The sequence below is a fragment of the Ochotona curzoniae genome, unplaced genomic scaffold (genome assembly GCF_017591425.1).
Source record: "Ochotona curzoniae isolate NIBS_2020 unplaced genomic scaffold, NIBS_Ocur_1.0 contig_520, whole genome shotgun sequence".
NCBI classification, from domain to species: domain Eukaryota; kingdom Metazoa; phylum Chordata; class Mammalia; order Lagomorpha; family Ochotonidae; genus Ochotona; species Ochotona curzoniae.
Window position 1 is genome coordinate 897,796 of NW_024466457.1, and position 24,654 is coordinate 922,449.

The 24,654-nt window shown below is 44.7% G+C and overlaps 1 protein-coding gene across 7 annotated transcripts in view; it reads left to right on the forward strand.

The window, feature by feature from the left end:
- Positions 1–24,654, forward strand: part of KANSL1 (KAT8 regulatory NSL complex subunit 1) — a 199,526-nt gene that overhangs the window by 57,881 nt on the left and 116,991 nt on the right. Inside the window, exon 1 of one of the 7 annotated variants that reach the window (XM_040989221.1) lies at positions 15,576–15,665. The exons of 5 other annotated variants lie outside the window; for them this stretch is intronic. The gene's annotated coding sequence lies outside the window, so the exon portion shown is untranslated. Of the gene's footprint in view, positions 1–15,575; positions 15,666–15,725; positions 16,067–24,654 lie in introns of those variants that run through there. One more of the 7 variants, XM_040989223.1, reaches the window with a different exon arrangement.

Consider the following 24,654-nt stretch of genomic DNA (forward strand, 5'->3'; position numbering starts at 1 on the left):
GTTAATATACATATTAACTTTTTTTTTAGATTTTATTTTTATTATTTTTTTATTGGAAAGGCAGATATACAGAGAGGAGAGACAGAGAGGAAGATGTTTCGTCCGATCATTCACTCCCCAAGTGAGCGCAACGGCCGATGCTATGCCGATCCAAAGCCAGGAGCCTCTTCTGGGTCTCCCACGTGGGTGCAGGGTCCCAAAGCTTTTTGCTGTCCTCGACTGCTTTCCCAGGCCACAGGCAGGGAGCTGGAAGGGAAGCGGGGCTGCCGGGATAGAACCGGCGCCCATATGGGATCCCGGGCGTGCAAGGCGAGGACCTTAACCACTGTGCCACCGTGCCGGGCCCTATATTAACTTTTAATAGAGTGAAATTGTTTAGAGATTAAATGCTATTTTGGTTTTACCTTTTTCTTAAAAACATGGCTTTATTGAGATACATTTCATTTAACAAATTTACTCGCTTATTTATTTATTTTTAAATTTATTTTTATTACAAAGTCAGATATACAGAGAGGAGGAAAGACAGAGAGGAAGATCCTCTGTCTGATGATTCACTCCCCAAGTGAGTGCAGCGGCTGGTGCTCTGTCGATCTGAAGCCAGGAGCCAGGAGCTTTTTCCAGGTCTCAAAGCTTTGGGCTGTCCTCGACTGCTTTCCCAGGCCACGAGCAGGGAGCTGGATGGGAAGTGGAGCTGCTGGGATTAGAACCGTTGCCCATATGGGATCCTGGCGCTTTCAAGGTGAGGACTTTAGCCTCTAGGCCGTCACACTGGGCCCAAATTACTCATTTAAACATCCTTTTTTTTTTTTAAAGGTTTATTTATTTTTATTGGAAAGATTTACAGAGAGAAGGAAAAACAGAGAAAGATTTTCCATCTGCTTGTTCACTTACCAAATGGTCACAATGGCTGGACCTGAACTGATCTGAAGCCAGGAGCCTCTTCTGGGTCTCCCACACGGGTGCAGGGTCCCAAGGTTTTGGGCCATCCTCGACTACTTTCCCAGGCCACAGCAGGGAGCTGGATGGGAAGCGGGACCAAAGGGATACGAACTGATGCTCATATGGGATCCCAGCGAATTCAAGGCGAGAACTTTAGCCACTAGGCTACAGTGCCAGGCCTCACAATCTCATTTTAGAACATTTTCAGCTAATAATGCCTCCTTCAACCCTGCTACCTATTAGAAGTTGATATCTGTTCCTTTTTTTTCTCCCAGCCCTTTGCAACCAGTAATCTATTTATTTTTATGGATTTGTCTATTCTGGTCATAAGTCATAAGTGGAATCATATAATATGTGGTCTTTTTTGACTGGCTTCTTTACCTAGCATATTTTCAAGCTTATTTATATTGTAGCATCTATTGGTACTTTAATAAGTCATTTTTTTAATGACTGTATAACCCATCTTATGGATAGGTAGTGCTCTGATCCATAATTTAGTTAATCAACACTTGATTGGTTTCTGTTTGGGGGCTATTAGGACTAATGCTGCTATGAACATTCTTGTACATGTTTTATTATTTGGACACTAGTGTTTAATTTTCTTGGAGGTATGCATTAGAGTACAACTGCTAAGGGATGTGATAAATCTGTGTGGCATTTTGAGGAACATTTAGTATTTTAGCTGGCAGTGTAAGAAGTTGCTAGCTTTGCCACATCCTTGCTGAAACTAGTAGTTGTCTAACTTAAAATTTTTTTTCTTGAAGATTTCTTTTATTGGAACCAGCACTGTGGTTCAGTCCATTTAACTTTTACCTGTAGCACTGGCATACCACAAAGGCATTCATTCAAGTTCTCACTGCTCCACTTGTGGTCCAGCTCTCCGCTAATGCACCCGAGAAAGCAGCAGAAGATGGCCCAAGTCCTTTGGCCCCTGCACCCTTAAGGGAGACCTGGAAGAAGCTCCTGTCTCTGGTTTGGCCCAGTTCTGGCCATCGAGGCCATTTGGGGAGTGAACCAGCAGATGGAAGAACTCCCAATCTCCCTGTCCCTCTCCCTATAACTCTACCTTGTAAATAAATAATTTTTTAAAAAAATATTTATTTTTATTTGAAGAAAGACATTACAGAGAGGAGGGAAAGGGGAGATGTTACATCCTATGGTTCACTGCCAGGCCTGGGCCAGGCCAGAGCCAGGAGCTGTATCAGGTCTCCCACATGGGTGTATGGGCCCCAGCACTTGGCCTGTCCTCTGCTGCTTACCCAGATCCATTAGCAGGGGACTGGATGGGAAGTGGATCAGCTGGGTCTCGCACCAGTGCCCAGTGGGATGCTGGCATTGTAGGCAGCATCCTTACCTGTTCATAAAACAACATGGCCTCCATTTTTAAGTTTTTGCTTGTAGTCATCTTAGTGTGAAATGCTGTCTCACTGTGGTTTGAATTCAATTTTCTTGATGAATCATGACGTTTTCTTGATGAAGTTTGAATTCCATGTGATAAAGTGTTTTCCTGGGTGTTTTTTCTCCCCAGTTTGGATAAATTTATATTCAGATTGTTTGTTCACTTTGAAATTGGATTGTCCCTCCTTAAGCCTTCCCCCCATATTGAATTCCTCCATATTGTTACAGTAGTACAGATCATATCCAGTCATGATTCCTCATTGCGTCTGTGGACCATGAGGAGATTCCAGCATCTTATTGTTTCATTGAGAGACCATCCTTGGGTGAAAGTAGAGCTGGTAGAATATCATCTCCAATCAGATGTCACTCCACAACTTCAACAACAGGAAGAAACATTGAAATGAACAACATCATGAAGTTAATTAACATCGTATTGAGTGACCAATATGTTAGAAAATGCAAGTTCTTAACCACATCCTGTAACTACTTCCTTGACATCTCAAATTTAGTATATACACAATCAGCTGTTATAAACCTTTTTTTTTTCTCCCAAGCCAACATGTTTTTGAGTTTAACCTGAATCAGAATGTCACAGGAACAGTGGGAGGATCAACATTAACATCCATCATATATATATATCAGCTGAGTTCAAACTTTACATCAAAGTTTCTATGCAGTTGCATCTTGTTTAGCTTTAACAGTTTTAAACTGATAAAGTTTTTTGGGGGAGAAAATTAAGCCATAATTTGAATTTTGCAGTAGGTAGTGATTAAGCATGGTATTACAGAACTTTGCATTTTAACAATTGAAGAATAGAAAAGTTCTAGGCAGGTGAGCAGGGAAATCCCCAACAACCCAGTGAGTGAGGAAGACTTTTTGTATTCTGAAAACAAATTCTTTATTAGTTATATGATTTCTTAAATTTTATCTCCTGTGAGTTGTGTTTTCAGCTTTTGGTGGGCACAAAAATCTATGATTTCGATCAGGTCCAACTTAACTATGTTTAAAAGATTTATTTATTTTTGTTAGAAAGGCAGAGGTGCAGAGAGGAAAGAACAGAAGACTCTTCTGTTCGCTGGTTCACTCCCCAAGTGGCCACAGTGGCCGGAAATGAGCTGATAGGAAGCCAGGAGCTGGGAGTTCCTGTTGGGTCTCCCATGTGGATGTCAGGATCCAAGGCTTTGGGCCATCCTCTCCTGCCTTCCCAGGCCCCGTTTTTTTCCTTTTGTTACTTGTGCTTTTGTGCCATAGCCAAGATCCCAATGGACTAACTCAAGGTCATGAAGATTTACTTATGTTTTCTTCTAGGAATTGTTGTCTTAGCACCTTTGTCAATAATCAGTTGTCTTCACTAGGACGGTTTCTTTCTGCACTTTCAATTTCCTTCCAGTGATCTATGTGCTTATCTTTATGCCATTACCTCGTTCTTGGTTCTGTAGCTTTGAAGTTAGGAAGTGTGAATCTTACAATAATTTTTACAGGGAGTTATGTATTTGAAAGGCAGAGTGGCAAGTGAGCCAGGGGAGAGGGAAAGAGATTCAGAGAGATCAGGAGATCTTAAATCCTTTGGTTCACTTCCCCAGTGGCTGTGGCTGGTGAGGGAGAAATGAGGAACCCAGAGCTCCATCCAGGTCTCCTAGATGAATGACAGGGATCCATGCACTTGTGCCATTTCCCACTGCCTGTCAGGCACATTAGCAGGGGGCTGAATTGGTAGTGGAGCAGTTGGAACTCAAACAGGCCCTCTGATGTGGAATGCAGGCATTGCAAATGGTAGGTTAACGCACTACACCACCACCGCTTCAGGCCCTGAGTCTGCCAGTTTTGTTCTTCCCTTTCAAGACTGGTTTGTGTCTTCGGTATCGAATCTGTAGATCAGTTTAGGGGCAGTGTTGACATTTAATGATGCTACACCTTGATGCATGAATAGAGGACCTTCACATTTAATTTTAGTTTCTTTACAGCAATTTCTGTAGATTTTGGAAGTTTTTCACCTCTGTTAAACTTCTTAATATTTTAGTGCTATTTTGAATAAATTTTTCCTAATTTCATATTCAGGTTTATTGCTAGTGCTGAGAAACATAATTGCTATTTGCTTTTTGATCTTGTGTCCTATAGCCTTGTTCAAGGTTTATCACCTCTAATCATTTGTTTGTGGTTGGAGAGGATTTTGTGTATATGAGAATATGTCATCTGGAAAAGGAAGTAATTTTACTTCTTTCTTTCTTGTCTGATTGTTTTAAATTTCTTTTTCTTGCTTATTTGCTCTGCTAGAACCTTCAATACAGTGTTGCCTAGACAACAGTGGTGATCTTTGTTTGCTCTTGATCTTATGAAGAAGTGCTGTATGTTGTATATACCTTTATTTTTCCTGAAGATTCACATATTCAGAAAGTCAGAGTTAGAGAGAGATAGAGGCAGACAGAGTAAAAATCTGAGAGACATTTGGTCTGCTGGTTCACTCCCCAGATGGACACGACAGACAGTGCTGGAGCCAGCAGCCTGAAGCTTCTTTGCCAAGTCTCCTACATGGGTGCCAGGGACCCAGGTACTTGGGCCATCATCCACTGTTTTCCCAAGCCATTAGCAGGAAGCTGGATCAGAAGTGAAGCAGCTAGTACTCAAACCAGTGCCCGTGTCTATGTCAGCACTGCAGGTGCTGGCTTAACCCACAGTGCCACAGTGCTGGCCCCATGCATACCTTTTATCAAGTTGAGAAAATTTCTTTACTTTTCTAGTTTTTTTTGTTGTTGTTGAGACTGTTTATGATTAAAGGGCATTAGATTTTATCTTTTTCTGCTTCTGTTGGGAAGCAGATGCTTATGCTTATGCTTTTTCTGCATCTATTGGGATAATCAAGTTTTTATCCTTTTATTAGTATTGCATATTCCATTAGTTGATTTTCAGATCTTAAACCAACCTTGAATTCCAGAAATAAATTGTTAATGGTGTGTTACTCTTTTTATGCATTGCTAGGTTTGTTTTATCTTGTTGAGGATTCTTATATTTATATTCGTTCTCTTGTGATACCTTTGGTTGAGGTGTCAGATTAATAATAGTCACATAAAATAGAGATGTGTTCTTGGTTTCATCTTAAAATAAATTTGATTTAAGCTGAAGCCATAATTTGTCAGTACTAATTTTTTTGGATAATAAGTGCCTTGAAGATAATAGTATAACCAGTGTTTTAAAAACAATCTATTTGGTCTGGCCAGTGGCTCCAGCATCCAGTATTTTGAAATGGGATGGTTCAATTCCCAGTTACTTTTCTTCTGATCCAGCTTCCTGCTGATGCACCTGGGAAGGCGGCAGAAGATGGTCCCAATGCCACTCACATGGGAGACCCTGCTGGGTTTCCTGGCTCCTGACTTTCAGCTGCTGTGGCCATTTGGGAAGTGAACTAGTGAAAGGGTCTCTCTAATCTTATTTTAGTCATTCTTTCAGCGATATCAGTTAATGTTTAAAAAACAAACAAAAACAGTCTCTTGGAGTAGGCATTTGGCTTAGAGGTTAAGATATAGGTTAAGCCACAAGTATTCCACATAGGAAGGATTGGAGCTCTCTCCTTATCTGGCTTTCTTAAAACATACATACACACACACACACACACACACACACACACACACACACGCAAAGAAACAAAAAACCTATCACTTGTTGCAATCAGAAGAAACTTTTAAGCCTTGCTCAGGCAATATCCAATGTTTGAGAATGAAAGATGGACATAGAATTCATACAGTTGGATTAATTCTCAAAATCTCCTTTCCTGGACCTTTGCCTGCTTGGAAATGTTCACAGTAGACTGTAAGTCCTGCACTTGAGATCCTTGCTGCCTACTTGTTTCCTTAAATTTGTTAATTTTTAAAGGTTTATTTATTTATTTAGGAGAATCAGATTTACAGAGAGAAGAGAGAAATGGTCGAGAGAGTGATGGTCAAAGCTGAGCCAGTCCAAAGCCGGAGCCAGGAGCTTCGTCCGGTCTCCCACGCAGGTGCAGAGTCCCAAGGCTTTGGGCCGTCCTCCCCTGCTTTCCCAGGCCACAAGCAGGGAGCTAGATGGGAAATGGGGCAGCTAGGATACGAACCGGTGCCCAAATGGGTTCCTGGTGGCACAGGCAAGACGAGGACTTTAGCCACAAAATTAGTATCTGTATTTGTAAGGCAGACTTGGAGAAAGAGGGTGGAAAGGCAAGACAGAGAATTTTCCATCTGCTGGTTCACTTTCCAATTAGCTACAACAGCTAGGGCTAATTTGATCAGGAGACAGGAGCTTTGCTGGGTCTCCCATGTGGGTGCAGCAAGCAAACAACTTTGGTCCTCTTCCACTGCCTTCCTGGGCAAATTAGCGGGGAGCTGGATAGGAAATGGAGCAGCAGCCAGGACTTGAATTATCACCCGTATAGAATGATGGATTTTACCCCTTAAGCCACAACAGCTTTGAGAAAACTTCCATCACTGATTGACCTCCCAAATGGCCACGCTCGCCAGGCTAGGACCAGGTCAAAGCCAGGAGCCAAGAACTTCCTCTGGGTCTGCCCGTGTGAGATGCCACTGCTGCATATGGCAGCTTTACTCATATCTACAGCACTGTCCCTGCACTAATCACTTCTTAGCTTTGGCTGTTTAAATTTTTAATATGTATTTTTATTGGAAAGACAAATGGAGCCTGGTGCTTATTTGCATCTCAGTCATGATCTGCAGGAAAGCAGGTAGCTGAGTCTTATCACCTGCCTTTTAGGGCAGGTGTTAGGAGTCTGAATCTGAAGGAGAGGTGTTGGGGTTTTAACCCCTGGCCTCAGAGTGGGAGGGGCATATCCTAGCAACTTCACTACTGCATCAAGTGCTTGCCCTGGTTGGAGTTTTACCCAGGCTGCTACAGTGTGCCCTGGGAAGCAGCAGGCGATGACCCAGGTTCCCGCCATCCACCTGGGAGACCCTGATTGAGTTCTGAGCTCCTGTCTTTGGCCTGGCCCAGGCGTGGCTATTGCAGGCATTTTGGGAGAGTGAGCCTGCATTGGAACATATTTCTTTGGCCTTCAACTAACAATAGTTAGGAGAAAAAGTCTGAATGGAAGCTTTTCTATTCCCTAGGTAAGCATGGTAACAGTATTTCGTTTCTCAGAGTTACTGCAAAGGTTAATATCCAGTGGGCTCTCTGTTTACAAATGATTGGGAGTTAATGGTAGGGCTTTAAGGGTTTGTCTTTTTTCATTGAACATTGAACAAATCCAAGACAAGTATTGCTATTGTCCGGTTTAAGAGATCTCATGCTTTGGCCTAAATATTGCCATCAAGGTCATGTTTTGATATTGCTTCCCTCAGGTATTCTGGGAAGTCTGAGTAGGTTTTCCTCCCACTCTTGTACAGAAGAATAAACCTCCTTTATACGATAGAAAATATAATTTCATTTAGCTATTTATTTTCGGTTTTGTTGGCTTATTGTAGTTGATTTGGGATACATCTTCCTAGATAAATTTGTGTCTAATTGTGATTATGGGACATCATTTAAAATGTGGCTGAAAATATACAAAATACACAAAACTATCTTCTTCAGAATATTAGAATGTGTGATTTTTGTTGGTCTTAAGTCAGAAATGAAAAAAAGATTGAGAAAATTACCTGGGTTTTCTTAGTGAATGAATGACAGAGATAAGTGAGGGAGAACTTTAGCATTTCCTGACTTGCAGTTATGCTCTCAACAGCTTAAGGTTTCTGTCACAACATTGCACCCAGGCAGTTTGTATGTTAGATGTTTGAGGGTTGCAGCGTCTGTGTTGAAGCACTATGTTGGGCATGAGGGTTGACCATGATTATGTATTCCAAAGGATCTAGACCAGTATTGACTTTATATATATATTTTTATTTTATTTTTATTATTGTTTACATAGTTGAGAGGAATGCATGCCCATGTGGGCTTCCAATTAGGTTGTCTTAGCAACCCCCGTGTGGGAAGAATGTTCCCAGGGTGCCACTTGAGTGGTCTCGATAACTTTGAGCTGTTGCAGGTTTTGTTACACCAGGGTTGAGGAGATCCTACCGGTCTGTCTGTCTGTTGACTGACCAAGCCCACCTCAGTGCCTCCACAGACCCCGACAGATGTTTGCTGCAAAGCTTGGCCGGAGTTGTCACACCTGCTCAGTATGTCTGCAGTCTTCCCTTTACAGCGTTCTAAAGGTCTGGGGCTGTCTGGAATAGCATGTCACAAAACGTAGTTTTTTGTTTTTGTGTTTTTGAGGCCTATTTCTTTATTAGAAAAGTAGAGTTACAGAGCGAAGGCGAGAGAGATCTTCCTTCCACTAGTTTACTCCTCAAATGACTGCAGTGGCTGGTACTGGGACAAGCCAAAGCCAGGAGCCTGGAACTCCAGCAGCATCTCCTCAGTGGGTGGCAGGGCCATGCATCTGGGCCACCCTCTGCTGCCTTCCCAGACAGAAATGCATCTGATTTTATCGTTTGTAATTCTTTATTAAATTGAGATGATAGCAATATTTCTTTTTCATTTAATGGCTTCAATGATTGCTTCTTGAGTATATATAGAACCTAGTTCAAGAATACAGAAGTTAGATTGGAAAAGGAATGTTTCTTTCCAACAATGAGGGTGCTTCTTCATTGGTGGGAACAGGTGTGCTGCTTGCAAAATCCTTAGTTTGGCTGTGCCATCAGAGCGAGATTTTACAAGCAGCATCATGGCTTTGGAATTAGCAACTGACTTAAACAACTCTGTTTTTAAAATGCCTTTTGTTGGGGGCTGGAGCTAACTCTCCACCTGCGGCACCAGCATTCTGTATGAACACCAGTTCAAATCCTGCCAGCTTCACTTCTGACCCAGCTCCCTGCTTATGATTTGGGAAAGAGGCAGAGGATGGCTGGAGTTCTTGGGGCCCTGTTCCCATGTGGGAGACCCAGAGGAAGCTCTTGGCTTCAGACTGGCTCATCCCTGGCTGTTGTGGCTATTTGGAGAGTGAACCAGCAGTTCAAGGTCTCTTTCCTCTTTCTCACCTTCTGTCTGTAACTCTGTCTTTCAAATAAAAATAAATCTTTAAAACCATGTCTTTTGTTACTCCTTTTCTCTCTGAACATTTGTTTTTCCTCAGACTCCATTTTATTAGGCCTTCCCTCACAACTCAGTTGCTCAAGCCTGCCTTCAAAGGTCTTTGTATATTTATGTTTGTTTTATTTGGGGAAGATGGTTTGTGTTAAATTGTGGGAAAATTCTTACATTCAAGCTTATTACCTGGTGCAGTTTTCAGGTGGAAATATTGCTTTGACACTGCCTCTCCTGGAAATTAATATTTTGTACACACCTTCTGATGTTTGGTCGGTGAACCTTTTTGGTTTATAACACATCCTAATTATTTGAGAATTTTAAAGTATTCTAAAGTGTAGAGCATTAGGATATATTATAATCTACCTAAATCAATGTATTTTTATCAATGTATTTTTGCTTATTCAATTCCTTGATGAACTTAATTAAAAGTTATATGACGTTCTAGTGAAACTTCATGCTATCCTTGCTGTTGTCACTACTTTCAGGTCTGGAGCTGCAGGAATAGGCATTTCATCTAGTGGATAGGTGAGCATACCTGCACTGTCCCTGGAGTGTGTGGGCTGGCTTCCCAGTGCTGTGTTCTCATTCCAGCTTCCTGCTAATGCAAACCCCGAGAGGATTCCTGAGTCCTGACTTTAGCAGGTGGCAGGACCCAAGCACTTGGGCCATTTTCCACTGCTTTGCTGGGCCGTTAGCAGGCAGCTGGATTAGAAATGAGCAGCTGGGGTTCACTGGCATTCAGCTTGAATGGATTGTCAGTGTTGCTACCAGTGGCATGATCTGTTGTGACACAATGCTAGCCTTCTTAGAATATTCCTAGGGAGCTCACAGTATTTTCATGTATAGTGTGATCTGAGAAAATAAATGAAAATTTTGTTTGCTGGTGACTGTAGATAAGCCTTTTATTTATGTGTTTAATTTGAAAAAGTTAACAGAAAAACACCTAGAAAGATCTTCCATTGCTGGTTCATTCCTCAAAAGCCTGCAGCTAGTGCTGGGCTAGGGTGATGCCAAGAGCCAGGAGCTTCCTCCAGGTCTCCTACAGTGCTACGGGGCCATCTTCCACTGTTTTCTCAGGTACAGTTCAGGGTGATGGATTGGAGGTCTTGCAGCAAGGATGCTAACTGGTGCCCATAGTGGATGCCTGTGTTGCAGGCAGTGGCTTAACCCACTGCTCTACAGTATTGGCCCCTGTAAATAAACATTTAAAGTTTAAGGAAGAGGTGCTGATCTTTGCTTAACTTATATACATTTTTAAAGATTCATTTTATTTTTTTTAAGATTTATTTATTTTTATTACAAAGTCAGATACACAGAGAGGAGGAGAGACAGAGAGGAAGATCTTCCGTCCGATGATTTACTCCCCAAGTGACCACAACGGCTGGTACTATGCCAGTGCGAAACTGGGAACCAGGAACCTCTTCGGGGTATCTCACATGGGTGCAGGGTCCCAAAGCTTTCTGCCGTCCTCGACTGCTTTTCCAGGCCACAAGCAGGGAGCTGGATGGGTTGTGGAGCTGCCGGGATTAGAACCGGCACCCATATGGGATCCCGGTGTGTTCAAGGTGAGGACTTTAGCCGCTAGGCCACGCCGCCAGGCCCAAGATTTATTTATTTTTATTACAAAGTCAGATATACAGAGAGGAGGAGCAACAGAGAGGAAGATTTTCTGTCTGATGATTCACTCCCCAAGTGAAGTGACCACAATGGCTGGTGTTGTGCTGATCCGAAGCCAGAATCCAGGAACTTCCTCCAGGTCTCCCACTTGGGTGCAGGGTCCCAAGACTTTGGGTCATCCCCAACTGCTTTCCCAGGCCACAAGCAGGGAGCAGGATGGGAAGTGGAGCTGCCAGGATTAGAACCGGCGCCCATGTGGGATCCCAGCATGTTCAAGGCGAGGACTTTAACTGCTAGGCTAATGCGCAGGGCCCTGCTTAACTCATATTTAACCTTCCAAATTTAGGATTATGGGAATCACCTGTAGCTTCATTCAGTAATAGTCATAATAATAATAAAAGTTAAGTGGATACTGTTATCTTCATTTTGGACAGCAGAATAACTACTTTGCCGAAAGGAACAAGGGCTGCTGTGATGGAGGCAAAATTAAAATCTCAGGCTACCGCTGCATCCAATGTTGTTGATTGCCCTGTTATACCTTTTTCATGTATTCAGCAAATTCTCATGAAATGTGTCCTTTGTTCCAGAGTCTGGGTTAGGCTCCAGAAATGCAATGACATGGAGCAAAAACTGGGTCCCTGTCCTTCTAGAATTTCAATATACTTTGTTCTGAGTTACTGCAATTTTTTTTTAAGTACAGAAACAATTTTCAGTTCCTTCTTCTGAGATTAGTTTTGGAAATAGTCGGTACTCTCCTTGTGATAAAATATTCTGTTTGGGAATTTCTGGCATGTTGTTAGAAGACCTTTTGTAGGATAGTTGGAGAGGGCCTTTTTGGAATATGTTTGTTGTATACGTGAGAGCGGATGATTTTAAATTGGAATCACTGTAATTCTTGCCTTCAAGGGTTTTGCAGACTGGCTTGAAGAGCTAAGTTTGGTATATGCACACAATGTGAGAGAAATTAGAGTCTACCTAACTAGGGGCAATACAGTGCCAACTGTTGACATTAATAAAGTGAACAGTAACATTCACAGGTGTGGTTCTATATATAAAATGAGCTTGAGGTGGATATGTGGGGAGGAATGACAGTGAGCAGGGATGGTCCTTTGTAGCAGAGAAAATATAGATGAAGATGTAGGTGGATATAGAGTTGTATGGGAAACAGGAAGGGGTCAGGAAATTTGTTAATTTATAATGTGAATAATCATGGAATAAAATGCAGTTCTTGCTAAAAGATGGGAAATTAATCATTATACTTTAGGCTTCAGGTCTGAGAAAGCTAATGTAAATTGGTTTCAATAATTAAGAATGTTTATTGCTACATTGTTCTAATGTAGGAGGATGTGCAGCAGTTGCTGCGATGTCAGGGATGTCAGGATCGGGCGAGGTAGTTTAATGCCTTCAAGTGCAAGGTGATCAAGAGTGATCATGTGCCTTCTGCTCCCTTGGGTGGAGGTGGCATCTGCAGGCCTGCTGCACGGGGGCTGTAGCAGGATCTCTCTGAGGGAGAGGATTTTTCCCCTCCGTATCACTTTTAGGAAGAAATGGAGTGAAGTGTTGGGGAACTTCCGGGGGACTTCTCATATCTAACCGGTTCCTAACCCATCACCGGCAGAAAGAATGGGCTTCAATCAGTCAGATAGGCTCAGCCCTGGCTGATGGGGCCATTTGGGGAATGAGCCAGCAGCTAGAACATTCTCTTCATTCTCTCTGTAACTCTGCCTTTCAAATAAAAACAAATCAATATTAAAAACAAACAAACAGATCATGTGTATGGGATTTTAAGCAGCATTGCTATCATCTGTTTTTTTCTGGGGGAATTTTAAGAACTGCATTTTCTAAGGTTTTTCTATCTATAATGGCTCACCTTTGAGTGCCTTTGTTTGTAAACATTAGTGCCTGAGCACAAAGGTGCCTGGTTTCAGATAAGAATATAATACAGGCTGGCTGATTTAAGTTCCATGAATGTTGTGAACTTCTAACTGTTGGAAGAAAATTGGTAGTTATTTTTCTTCCAAGTGCATGCTTTTTAAGACGAACATTTCCCATCTTTCTGCTAATCCACTAGGAACAGTGCATGTCATTATTTTTGTTTATTCAGAACCTAATTAAAACTGACAGTTGATTTTTAAGAGTTGCAAAAGTGGTAAGATTAATTATTTTGCTCTGGGTTTCTTTGAGTGTAATGTACACTGCAGTATACACTGCAAAGGGCTTTGCCTTATTTGGCGTTTTTCGTTCTGTTAATTTAGATTTCAGAATCTGAGCTCAGAACTCTAGCTCGCCATCTATTGGTCTTGGATTGTGTGCTAACGCTGTTTTGGTGGAATTACCATTTATGTGGAATTGTGTGTGTATGCTTCTTAAACATCAATTGATTTCTTTTCCCGCTAGGGTTATAGATTAAAAACTCAGAAAGATCGTTTCTCTGAGTGTTAGTTTATTCTTTGTGTAATTTGGTACATTTCTGAGGAACCATGACTATGCTCAAGGGCGTGATTTTTAAGAGGACAAATGGAAACTGACAGCAGTGTTAGGTGCAGATGCTGTAGGAGCTGGTGAGTTAGTGTAACTCTGTGGGTAGACTAAAAGTGTTCTGAAACTATGGGGAGGGTGTTTTTTTGATGAGCAGAAGTGACGCATAACACCGGATATTGGTTCTGGCAAACCACAAAAAAGTAGTGAGCATTTTACATCTTTTTGGTAGTGTAGCATACCTTGAATGCTGAATTTCATGACTTAATTGTTGGAACTACCTTTTTTCTTCAGTCACTTTTATTCTTGAAGAGATTGTTTGTATTTGAGAGGCGGAGAGTCATTCAGAGCACCGGTCTGTGGCTCACTGCTACGTGCCCTGCATCCGGTTCTCCCACGTGAGTCGCCTCACCTTCTGCCATCAGCTGCTGAAGCTGATTTGTTATGCAGGCCTCTCAAAAGTGATGCTTAAACAGGAGACCAACGCACCTCCCTTTGCCCCTCAGCTAATCTGGATAAATCTCAGGGCACTGAACCCATCGTTTGGCAACTTTAGCTTTACTGGATGGTGGAATTACACTTTGTAGTTAAAGTTTTTAACTCTAGAAGCAGCAGCATTATGTTAAGGCCCTGTTTTGGGAAAGGATTAAAGTAATGAACTGATTGACTGGTCTAGAAACATGGTAAGATACTGTTAACTCTAAACCAGCTCCGGTATCAAACTGGGAAGTTTGCTTTCCGTTGTGAGATTCGAGTTTCTCCCTAGAGTTCTTTGTTAAACTTTAGCGTGGCACTGAACTTCCTTTTGGTGGCGGCAGAAAGCATAAATACTCATTGTGTGTTCGGGCGGATCTGCCAAGTCCTGACACCCCAAACAAGACGCGTGCTTCTTCGCGAAAACTACAGTTCCCAGCGGGCCCGGCGCTGGTGGGCCAGCACTTCCCCTCCGCCTCCCGCCGCCCCTTCCCGGGCTGGCCTGGCGCGGGCCGCAGCTCGCGCCTGCGCAGCGGCGACGTGCCCCCTCCCGCGGCGGCTGCGGAGCGCGGCGCTGGGGCGAGTGCCCGGCGGTGCGGCAGTGCTCGGCCGGCCGCCGGCACAAAGGGCGGGCGGCGGGGCCTCCCCGCGGGCCGGGGAGCCTCGTGCCGGCGGAGGGCACTGCCGAGCCTGGAGTAACGCAGCCCGGTCTTCACACAGTGCACAGTTCCCCCTCACGTCCCCCGGCGCGCAGTCCGCCTCGCCCCTCAGAGCTGGCGCGCGGCGCCGAGAGACGGTCACGGCGTCAGTGCCTCAGGTTAGCCTCACCCCGGCCGAGCGGGCGCCCGTCCCGTCTGCCGCCCCGCCGCGTGAGGCGCGTGAGGCGCGTCCGGGGCGCCGGGGGTCTGGAGCGGAGCGAGCGGCGGGCGCGGGGAGCCATGACTGAGGCGTCGGCGGCCGCGCCTCCTGACGGCCCGCGGGGGCGGCGCGGCGGGCGCCCCCTGGCGGCGCGCCGGGGCGGCGCGGTTGTTCGCAGCCGCAGCCGCAGCCGGCGGAGGCGCTGCTGTCCCTCCTCCCGTGTCCCCGGCGCTCGCCCGCTCGCTCGCTCGCTCCATTCTCCCTCCGCTTCAGATTAAAGGGGGGGAGGGAAAAGGAGCTCGGCCGCCATTTTCCCAGTGCCGCCGCCACCGCCGCCACCGCTCGCCGAGCCGGCGGGAGAACCGAGCGCCGCAGCGAAGCCGACTGGTGTCGCCGCGGCGGCGCGGGGGGCGGCCGGAGCGCGCTCCCCGGCCGGGAAGAGGCGGCCGGGGGTGGCGGCCGGGGTGCGGGCTCGGGCTGCAGCCGGCGGCGCTTGTTTGTGCGGGGCGGGGGGGGGCGGCTTCACCCTCTGCCCCCGCCCGCCCGTTCTCCCGGCGGGGCTGCGGTCCCCGGCCGCGCCCGGGCTCCGCCGGAGCGGAGGAAGGCCGGAGGAAGGGCTCGGAAGAGAAGAAAAAGCGGCCGCTCCCGGTCGCCTTCCCCTCCCCCTCCGCCTCGCCCCCCGCCCGGAAAGTCAGGGCGGCTCCGGGCGCCGGGGGGGAGGAGAGCGGCGGGCCGGCCGAGCTGCCGCCGCGCCCCCGCCCGCCCGGCCCTCGGCGCCCAGGCCGGGTGCTGTTTGCAAACTGCGCCCATTTTGTGGGGCTGAATCCGCCCGGGCTACGCTCCTCCATCACGTGGTAGGTGCTGCTGCTGCTCCTCTCCTCCTCCTCCTCCCGCTGCCCTTTCTCCTTCTCCTCGCTCTCCCTGTGGCTCCCATTTCTCCCTCTCTTTGTTAGTTGTAACTAGAAAGGCAGGGCAGGGGAGGAAAAATCCCCAGAACTTTAAATGGCCTCGCCGGGCTTCCCCGCTGCGGGTCCGGGCTGGGAGTCGCCCCAAGGGCGGGGGTGTGCGGGGGCCCTTCCCCGCCAGCTGCCGCCTCGTTCGCTCGCGTTGGCTTTGGCGTTCTATTTAAAAAGGCGGCCCTTGGAACATAGTTTATTCCCGTAAAAATTCCCACAACAAACTCTGCCTCTCGCCTTTAACTTCTCTGGACTGCGAAAGGCCTTTCTTTGCTGAAACACATCTTGCGCGTTTCACGGTTTGTATCCCAACTCTGATTGTTTCATTTATTATTTTGTTGCCTGTAAATTGAGGTCACTTAGGTTTTCAGATCTAGTCTCCTTCAGGCGAGCGTGTTTGAGGTGTTTGAGAGTGTGTGTTTAAAGAGGAAGGGAGATTTATTTTTGTGAGTTGGACTGTTTAACAGCTTTATTTGAAGGGGGACCTCTTTTCCGGCTGACGGTCTTTTGATTTTTGGAAAGTAGTTTATTTTCCATATGCGAAATACCGCTCCTCCCATGTGTTACTTAAAAATCCTTTTGTTTTGCAGTGTTGGAATTCTAATTTGGGGTTTTGGAGAAACTTGTTACTTAACTATTGCTTATTGATTGCCTTAGGGGAGTACGGGGGTGACATGATGGCGCCACTTTTTAATTGCTCTCTTTCCTCCTGCGTTTCTCCCCGTTGATCCTGGAGGTCACTGGAGCATTCTCCGTGACCTAGCAGTAAAAACTGCACTTGAGGGTGTTGGCGGCACGCTCGTGGGGGGCTAGGCTTTGGTACCTCGAGGGTCGGCGGCCCCGAGTCCCGCGGTCCCCAAAGTTCCCCAGAAGTCTCCTTAGTCCTCCAGCCTCGCCTCCCTCCCCTCCATTCACAGGCCTGATGTTGCCATCGCCTTTGTCACGTGGCTAGCAATCATTGTGGGTTTTGTTTGTTTGTTTGGGAGTGTATGCTTATGCTTTAAAATTGTGGCCCGAGAAATATTCTCCCTCCCCATTGGCGAGATCAAAATGTCTTAGTGGTTTTAGTTTTTAGAATCGGAGAACATTTTAAAATAAACGATAAAATTACATAATCTTTGACTTGCATAATCATGATATAGTTGTAGATTGTTACCGAACTTCGTATGGAAAGCCCTTTCAAGTATGGAAAGTAGTGCATTAGAACGCGTTTTCCATTTCTCAGGATGGCACGGATTCTTATTTTCCCTGCCTTTGGGTCATTTAAAGTATCACTATTTGCAAAGGCTTAAGTGGGTGTGTTTTCCCCTCCCCCTCTTTTATAGGCTGCACTCAGTTCCTTTTCTAACACACTGACCAATTGAGAAAATTTCATTGTGTGCATGCCTGTCAATTTAAACTATGTTTCTTTTTCTCCTAACAACAGTGAATACTTGTAAGTAACAACCGTTTCTTACCTTTGGGCGTTTCATTAACATTTCTGTTGGAGTTTTAATCCAGAGAATATTGGCCTTTAATCCTGCAGCTTTTAGAAGAGTTATCTGTTGCTTCTTGTCAGTTTTCCCAGTGACCACATAGATTTATTGTAAAATACTTAGTACATTTCTCTGTTTTTTAATGTAATCTGATAGACATTTTTTTCCGATTAAAAAAACCTATGGTATGTCAAATTGTACTTTTTAAAAAGGTAAACAAGCAACGATGTGGAGCATGCACTGCTCTTTCTTGGGTGTATTTTCAATGGTTTGAGTCGTTTTCTTTGCTAGCAGTTACATCATGTCATGTGATATGTGCAGTGTGATGTGTAGTTCTAAAAATAAGGCAAGGTAAAAAATGCTTATCCCTTGAGAACTTAAAAAAAATGTGTTATAAATGCTGGATAATTGCCTTCAATCGTAAACTTCTTAGTTGGATTTCCAGTGAAATATGCAGTACTTCTGACCTTTAGTTGTTTGATGTGCTTGTTAGTGACCTCATGATTTGAGGTGGTTGACTGCGTTTCTCAAGTGTGAACTACTTGGTGGAAACATCAGATGACATAGGCGTTCTTAACGTTACTCTGTATTGTGTTGACGATGGTGGTCTCTGATGCCTGCCTCCTTTAAGTGGTTACAGGGTCGGTATTTGTGAATTGTGGCTGTTAACAGCTGAGGGATCAGTTAACGTTAGGGCTCTTTGGTCCAGTGAGGCTTTGGTCTTTCCCCAGTGGAAGTGAGATGTTTAGAATTGTTCCCGCATCTTGCCCGGAAGCCTGATTCATACCATCAGTATTTATTTATTTATTTATTTTTGCTTTTTGTTCTTTGGTGCCTTTACCTCAGTGAGATGCTAAATTTTTGTTTGGTTTTCTTTCTTCTTGCCTATACGTTATTTCTAACGTTGAACCTACAGAGCACTGTTTTTTGGTTGTTAGGTGACTTATCAGTATCCTATTGAGGAAGTTCTTGAAGCTAGAAAATGAGTAAGCCTAATTCACTTGTGAACTTTTACCAAGGTGAGAAGGAAGGAAAATAATTATCTTACCTTTTTTTTCCCTTCAAGCACTGGATTCTCTTTGGGTTCCTAGGAGCAGATGCTGCACTGCAGCCAGTATCTCTACATTCCCTGGATTTAAGGGGTTGACTCCAGATTTTAATTGTATCTTAAACTGAGTGATAAACAGGTCTTAGCTCTGTTCCATTTGATAGGACCTGCTTCACGTAGTCAGTAAACCTTGTGCCACTGTGGTTGGTGATACTTTTTGAGAGGTTTGGTCCATTTTTGGTGAAGGCTTAGTTATTAGAAATCAGTTTTTAAAATACTCTAAAAAAATGCATTGGAGTTACTAAGCAGTAATAATAGGAAACCATGCCTTGCAAGAGTGATGCATGTTCCTTTCATGTTCATTCAGCTTCCTGGAGGCATTACTGCTAGTGACTGCTAGGTGTTTTTGTTTTTGTTGGGTGAGATGGTTAAAGCACAACAATTAAGTGACCTATTGTGGATTTTTGTGAGGGCAATTCAGAAAGTTCATGGAAAAGTGCAATTCAAAGGAATACATTTTAAGATTTATTTATTTTTATTGGAAAGTCAGATATACATAGAGGAAGATCTTCCAGCTGCTGATTCACTCCCCAAGTGGCCACAATGGCAGGAGCTGAGCCAGTCTGGAGCAAGGAGCCTTTTCTGGGTCTCCATGTGGGTACAGGGTCCCAAGGCTTTGGGCTGTCCTTGACTGCTTACCCAGGCCACAAGCAGGGAGCTGAATGGGAAGCAGGACTGGTGGGATTAGAACCAGCGCCCACATGGGATCCTGGCATGTGCAAGGGGAGGACCTTAGTCATTAGGATACTGCGATGGGTCCAAGAAATACATTTGATATAACAAAACTTGAAGCCCACGCACAACTTTTCATGTTTATTTAAAGACTTAGAGAAACAAAGACTTCCATCGCCGATTCACTCCCCAAAAGGCCTTATTGGCTGTAGGTGAATTGATCCAAAGCCAGGAGTCAGAAGACTCTGCTGGGTCTCCCATGTGGGTGCAGGGTCCCAAGGCCTTGGGCTGTCCTTTGCTGCTTTCCTATGTTGTAAGAGGGGAGCTGGATAGGAAGTGAAGCAGTCAGGACAGGAACTGGTGTCCATGTGAGGTGCGCATGCAGTATGTGGAGGGTTTGCATATTATGTCACTGCAGCGGGCCCAACACATCTTTTTCTTTTTTAATTTATTTTTTACTTTTATTGGAAAGGCAGATATACAGAGAGGAGAGACAGAGAGGAAGATCTTCCGTCCGATCATTCACTCCCCAAGTGAGCGCAACGGCCGATGCTATGCCGATCCGAAGCCAGGAGCCTCTTCTGGGTCTCCCACGCGGGTGCAGGGTCCCAAAGCTTGGGGCTGTCCTCGACTGCTTTCCCAGGCAACAGGCAGGGAGCTGGAAGGGAAGTGGGGCCACCGGGATTAGAACTGGGTCCCATATGGGATCCTGGGCGTGCAAGGTGAGGACCTTAACCACTGTGCCACCACACCGGGCCCGGCACAACTTTTTTCATAACATTACCTTTCTGTGAGTTTTCTGAAGATCCTGCATAGGCATACATTTAAATAAAAACTTGTTCATGCCAAAATTAATATTTTCACTTCACCTTCCACAAATTTTGAAGTACCCTTTGTACATCTAATTTTCAAATTTGGGCCCGGTGCAGTGGCCTAGCAGCTAAAGTCCTCACCTTGAACGCGCCGGGATCCCATATGGTCACCGGTTCTAATCCTGGCAGCTCCAATTTCCATTTAGCTCCCTGCTTGTGGCCTAGGAGGGCAGTTGAGGATGGCCCGAGGCCCTGGGACCCTGTACCCAATTGGGAGACCTGGAAGAAGTTCCTGGCTCCTGGCTTTGGATTGGTGCAGCACTGGCCGTTGTGGTCACTTGGGGAGTGAATCATAGGAGGCAAGATCTTCCTCTCTGTCTCTCCTCTCTGTCTCTTCCTCTCTGTATATTTGATTTTTCAATAAAAATAAATGAATCTTTGGAAAAATTTTTTTGAATTTACAGGGTCCAGCGCATGGCTCAGTTGGCTAATCCTTCCCCTTCAAGTGCCAGAATTCCATATGTGCTTTGGTTTCTGTCCCGGCTGCCGCATTTCCCATCCAGCTCCCTGCTGTTGCCTGGGGATGCAGCAGAGAACAGCCCAAAGCCTTGACCCTGCCACCAAAAGAGTTACTGGTCCTCCTTTTACTACGAAGGATGCCCACCATTCCTTTAAGTTTTGAGAATAGTTTAGAATACTCACTGCCTCGTGGAGATCACATGAGTTAGTGTGTTAGAGTTATATAGTGGCTTTTTTTAAGGTTTATTTGTTTTTATTGGGAAGGTAGATTTACAGAGAAGGAGTGTCAGAAAGATCTTCTACCCTGTTCACTCCCAAATAGTCACAGTTGCCGGAACTGAGGCGATTTGAATCCAGGAGCCAGGAGCTTCCTCCGGGTCTCCCATGGAGGAGCAGCAGCATCCCAACTACTTGGACCATCCTTCTTCACTTCCTTCCAGGCTGTACACAGAGCTGAGCTGGAAGTGGGACCGCTTGGACACCGGTGATGTTATGACATGAATGTTGGCACTTGCATGCAGAGGATTAGCCTCTTGAGCCTCTGGGTTTCAAAGTGCCTTTCTCTGTTTGCTCCATTGTAATAAGTCCCACTTTGGGGCCCGGCGTGGTGGCACAGTGGTTAAGGTCCTCGCCCTGCACGCTGGGGATCCCATGTGGGACCCGGTTCTAATCCCGGCAGCCCCACTTCCCTTCCAGCTCCCTGCCTGTGGCCTGGGAAAGCAGTCGAGGACGGCAGAAAGCTTTGGGACCCTGCACCCGCGTGGGAGACCCGGAAGAGGCTCCTGGCTTTGGATCGGCATAGTATCGGCCGTTGTGCTCACTTGGGGAGTGAATCATCGGACGGAAGATCTTCCTCTCTGTCTCTCCTCTCTGTATATCTGCCTTTCCAATAAAAATAAAATAAATCTTAAAAAAAAAGTCCACTTTGAATACATTATTCTGGTCATATTTTATATAATGGTACTCTTGCTTTCTCACTTCAGGAAGAACTACAGCACAGGTGTCTCAGATAAAACGACCCCAGACACCTGGTCTGCCTACTGTGACAGCACAGTCCTTTTCCTAAAATAGAACTTCTTTTTCTTGGAAATCTATATTAAGCCTGGTTTTTGAGTTCTCATGTTGCTTTTGAAGATGTATGTTTAAATTGTAGTTTCCACTTTAATAAATTGCATGTTAATTTCCAGGTACGCTAGAAGTTGTGCAGGTATTTTTGCCAGAGTATAACAGTCCGTAACACAAAACTAACAAGACTGTCTCACAAGTACTTTGGAACGTGAGCTCCCAGTATAGTTGGAAAAGACAAATATCCCACATCTACAGTTGTTCTAGGCTACCAAAAGAGATAGCAGCTACGTGGTATCTTTGAGTGTCACTTGCAGATCATAGGAAAAGACCAGTTAATGGGGATGATCCCTGCTAGATACCGTTTGTTTTGGACCAAAGAGCCTAGTCGCCCAAAGAGGCTGCAGGGAGTGTTTTTCATTTATGTGTTGAGCTGCTGCTTGAAGTTTACAGGTAAATGATGGTAAAGAGTTGGAGGAAACTGATTTCTACAACATAGAGAGCACAGCTCATGAGTGAAACATTTCTTTAGGAAGTCTAAAAGGAAAAATGTGAAAGATTGTAAACTTTTATGTGAACAGGCTCTTCACGGTGAAGAAAACATTTAAAATTTTTGATTTGTCTTTGGGCAGCAAGTGTAGCAAATAATACTTGTTTAATAAAGGTTACTTTATGAAGAAGATGAGTAACCATTTTATTGCTAGTATGATAAATCAAAAATTGCTAAGAATTGTTACCCAGGCTTCCTCTTGGCCCTTGCTCTTTGGCCTTTGGAACTGCTTATTAGCACCTCCGCCAGAGGGTGTGAACGGAGAACGCTACAGCTGATGAGGTCCTTGTCCCTGAGTGGTGAGGCTTTGCAGAAATGCCAGACTTGTAGTTGAATTGTCATAGCTTTCACTGAGCTGTTTGGTTGGACATCTTAAGTGTACCAACTGCTTTTTTTTGCAGTTAGCTGCTCATTGCTTGATTTGGCCTCTTGAAGACCCAAAAATATTAGTGTTAACTTCTAAATCTCCCCACATTGGAAAAGTTAATGTTCAGGGAAATAACTGGAATTTGGCTATTGTCCCCCAGGAATAACTTTTTGTTCGAAATTTTTAGCAGTTTCTGGTTTTACAGTTGTTCAGAACCACTTGCATCATTAAAGTTTGTTATAGATAGAAGTATATTTTTCCTCCTTGCCTTAGAAGATTTTAATTCAGTAACAAGAAATAAATACTAACTGTAGTTTGATATAGTCATTATTTTTGCTAACTGTGATTCTGCTTGTTAATTACTTTGATCTTTTTAAAGTTAGTCTTTTTTTGGGGGGGATTACATTTCTGAAGTGAAAGGATCATAAATACATCTTTGTGTACCCATGAGAATATTTTTGTTTGGTAGATTCTTGATACAGTTGCTGAGTACAAGTTTGGATAATTGGCATTTAAAATTGATAGGTTGTACCTTCAAAATACTATGTAACCAAATTTAGTTGTTTAAAAAAAAAAACCAGTTAAGTTTTCCAGTCTGGGTACAGGGGCTTTTGGTAGGTGAAGTCTCTTCTAGATTAATTTGATGCCATTTGATGCCTGCTTCTTATTGAGGTTGATGTAACGTCATAGAGAGTTTTCAAAAAAAAGATTTATTTATTTTTATTGGAAAGTCAGAGAAGGAGAGACAGAAAGATCTTCCATCTGCTGGTTCACTCCCCAAATGGCTGGAGCTGAGCCGATGCAAACCAGGAGCCAGGAGCTTCTTTCAGCTGTCCCATGTGGGTGTGGGGGCCCAAGTACCTAGGCTGTCCTCTGCTGCTTTCCCATGCCAACACATAGAGCTGGATGGAAGTGAGTCAGCCAGGACAGAAGCCAGGGCCCACTGGGGATCCTGGTGCCTGCAAGGTGAGGATTTAGCCATCATACTGCCCAAGTTCCCTAGTTTTTAAAAACCTATTTAGGGGCCTGGGGCGGTGGCGCAGTGGTTAAGGTCCTCGCCCTGCATGCCCGGGATCCCATATGGCTGCCGGTTCTAATCCCGGCAGCCCCACTTCCCATCCAACTCCCTGCCTGTGGACGGCAAAAAGCTTTGGGACCCTGTATCCACATGGGAGACCCAGAAGAGGCTCCTGGCTTCGGATTGGCTCAGCTCCAGCCGTTGTGGCCGCCTGGGGAGTGAATGATCGGATGGAAGATCTTCCTCTCTGTCTCTCCTCTCTGTATATCTACCTTTCCAATAAAAATAAAATAAATCTTTTTTTTTTTAACTATTTAGAAAGTTTTTGAAAGAGAGGATAAACAAATAGATCTCATCTGCTGATTCACTCCCAAGAAGCCTGCAATAGCCTGGCTGGGCCAGGCCAGTTCCCGATTTCAGGAACCTACAAATCTTCCATATGGGTGGCAGGGATCTAACTACTTGAGGCATTACCCATTGACTCCCCTGATGTGTATCACTAGGAAGCTAGAATTGGGAGCAGAGTTGGAGTTCGAGCCTAGGAATTTGGTATGGGATGTGGGTGTTCCAGGTGGTGCCTCAGCTGCCAAGCCAAGTGCCTGCTCCCAAGGAGGGGCAGGTATTTGGGTTCATGCTATACTTTGAGCGATGGCTCAGGGTGTTACAGCAGTGCAGAGCAGAGCCTGGAAGGAGGGGCCCTTTACACAACCAAGAAGGAATGAAGAATGCTTCAAAGAAGCTGTCATTTTAGAACTGAGCTTTGATAAAGTAACAGGAACATGGAAAAGTCTGGAGCTGTGTCTGAGGTTCAGGCCAGGCTGATGCTGAAGTTCAGTGTGAAAAGGAGGTAGATATTTGCTCTGTGGGGAGTATGGATTTGTCCTTACTCTTAGTGCCACTGAAAATTTTTAAGGTGGATGTGGCCAGATTTTTACATTCCCTTCTTACTCTGTAATACAGTCCCCTCCCCCATTTGATAAACATTTTGTCAGTGACCTCTAGACTGAAGTCTTGCTGAAACAGGAAGAAGGAAGCATTGGGGAATTAATGCTGCCTGAATTACTGCAGGTACATAATGAATTTGAATTTAGGCAGTAGCATTGACATAGGATGAGTGTGCCCTTCACTCTGTCCACTCCACAGTTCACCCTTTGGGTGATTTGGCACATGAGCCTTTTCTGGAGGCCTGCCTTGATCTCCTGGGTCAAACAGTGCATAGATCTAGGCTGTCTTTATTATGTTACTATATTTGGCAATAATGAAAATTACAATGAAAAAATTGATTTGAAAGGCAGAGGGAG